The sequence below is a fragment of the Agrilus planipennis genome, unplaced genomic scaffold, assembly GCF_000699045.2.
Source record: "Agrilus planipennis isolate EAB-ADULT unplaced genomic scaffold, Apla_2.0 scaffold124, whole genome shotgun sequence".
Lineage (NCBI taxonomy): Eukaryota > Metazoa > Arthropoda > Insecta > Coleoptera > Buprestidae > Agrilus > Agrilus planipennis.
In genome coordinates, this window is record NW_020438950.1 from 756,486 (window position 1) to 759,080 (window position 2,595).

Consider the following 2,595-nt stretch of genomic DNA (forward strand, 5'->3'; position numbering starts at 1 on the left):
GTTATTACACCGTTGAACACTAGAATAGATATTCAAAAATAGCAACGCAAACTACTACATTGTAAACTGTAAATTTAGTGTTCTGAATTGTATGCACTGAATTTAAAATCTATCGTTTAATTGCTCAATAGTGTTAATTGGCTCAACATAAACTAATCGTTTTAAGTGGTCCTATAAAATATCTAAAGGGTTGAGTTAAAATAACTTTTATTGATATGTATTTGCTTTTTTTCTACTTTAGAATAATAAATGAATTGTTAAATAAAATATTAACGTATTTTTTAAAACTGAAAATCTAAATGAAATTCTATCTGAAGAAAGTTATTTTTTGATTTATAATTAGAATTCTAGTTTTTTGATATAACATTTCATTTTTTCTCTTCAGTTGCGAAACACCCTGTATAAATACTTAACTATACTTGAATTTTAATTACAAATTTTCATTTATTTTCGGAATTAATTCAATTAAAATAAATAACAAAAATTCGGTTTGAATTTAATAGTGAAAATATTTTCCTGAATTCGTGTCTGCTTTTATGAGTTTTTATCGTTTATTCTTCAAACGAAATTGCTTTTAACCTAGCTGAGGAAGCGGGGTAAAGAGACACGGTGAAAGGAACTGTTTGAATGTATTATCTTATATTGTCTTATATCGTTATCTCTTGAGATTATTAGCTTGGCAACATGTTGTTTAAACGATCTCTTACAAAAATAATAATAACCGACGCAGAAGTATAATATGATGCTTCTGCGTACCATTTCTACGTCATCACCGTTTCGGGCATAGCTTTAGAATATTCTTGCAAGCCTTATAGCAGTAGGCAGTGCATGAGTGTATCTCGTTTTTGCTGTCCGTTGGTCTATGCTGTCTATAAATGGAGACGACGCCTAAAGGTATTTAGCCCTAGTCCTTAATCAATTTTCATTTGATTGTGTGGAATGTTTCTATTTCGTGATTTATGGGTTTCGATTACCGTTGCTTAGATCTTTTTTGAAGTGATGTCTTCGTGCATCAACATGGGAGTCCATCTTGACATGTTGCCTGTTCGTTCATCTACTGTGAATTTTTATAAACCCTTAGTTTATTTGAGGTCGAATAATTATGGTTTTGTTAGAATTTTTAAATTTTTAAAACAGGTTTAGACGATGATTGTAGATTTTTCGTATCGATGTGACCACGCCTCAAAAAATTGCCTTCGTTTTATAGCCAAAATATGTGAAATATTTTTCAAAAATATTACTCTGCCTTCAAAAATTCTATATTTCTGTTATAAAAATTTTCATTTTTGCCTTGTTATTCTAGAGTTTGGATTTTAACTTGTTTTTTTTTTTTTTAATAATACAGGCTTGCTGTGTGATAACAACCTAGGATTGGATGGACAAACTACTTACAGATGTAATGTCTGTGACAGTGTGACTTATTTTATTTCCAAAAATGCCTCTAATGAGCTGATTGAAAAATTCATTGGACATTGTTAACAATGGTAATTATCATCAATAATAAAATAACAAAACCTAGTGAACATATAAGTAATATTAAATTGTTTCAACAGGTTTCCATTAAAAAATAAAGATGAACATAAGGAGGTAAATCAAAAGGACTTGAAACGTGGAGAAACAGAGCCCCACTCATACTTTCCCCTTTTGGACTTGGAAAGGACAGTTGTATTTATGAAATGGTTTGTGAATTTTTAAATCTTGTATTTCGTTAGTTTGACAATAATTACCACTACATTTTTTTACTCTTCTGAATTGTAGTAGTTAATGATTAAGTTTGATATTTTGTAATTTTACTGATAGTAGTTATAGTTCTTAATATTTTAATACATAATATTTAAGATGAAAGTAACATTAAATTGCTTCAACAGGTTATCATTTAAACACGTTAAATGAACAAGGAGACAAGTCAGAAGGATTCGAAACGTGGAGAAATGAAGCCCCTTAAATGTTTTTTAGAAAAAAACATGCAGTCCAATTCACACTGATGTATATAAGGTTGCGCACGTGATTTGTGTCTTCTGCTCTGTGGCTCATTTCACTATCGATGGTATCATTATTCCTTTCAAAAGTATCTATTGTTAGAAGCACTCTCTGCTGTCAACGCTTAGGAATAAAACTCGAGCACCTTCGGTAATCCTCGGGGTAAGCAATTGTTTTACTGTACTTTATTTTCGTAGTAATTTGTAATCTTTGGCATCTATGGTTTTCCTTCTGTCAGTTATATATTACCCACAGCAACTTAGACGTGAATCTGTGATATTTGGTATTTCTTTTAACAATTATCTATTGTCTAAATCATAAATTAGCTCTGTATGCATCTATGATTAGTTCTATGCTATGATGCAAATTGACACTTGTCGCCATTTTATAATTCTGTCATTTTACTTGCGTTTTGATGCATGTTTTGTTGTATTTCATATGTTATTTATGTGAGTGTAATTAATTGGTACCTTAATTCAGGTGTTTAATGCCTTCCGTAATTAATAGTGTAATTAATACGTTTTTTGTTCATTTCTGCAGATTGTTCAACAAATGGGAAAGAAATAAAGTTCAGTTTGGTCCTACTGAAACAACCAATGTCTACATGGGCATCAT

General features: G+C 30.4%; 1 long non-coding RNA gene across 1 annotated transcript; it reads left to right on the top strand.

Moving 5' to 3' along the window:
• The first annotated feature begins 991 nt into the window (after positions 1-991).
• LOC112904558 lies at positions 992-2,595 on the top strand. The gene is made up of 4 exons (XR_003231194.1): positions 992-1,484; positions 1,554-1,679; positions 1,869-2,142; positions 2,521-2,595. It is a non-coding gene; the product is annotated as an uncharacterized LOC112904558 (long non-coding RNA).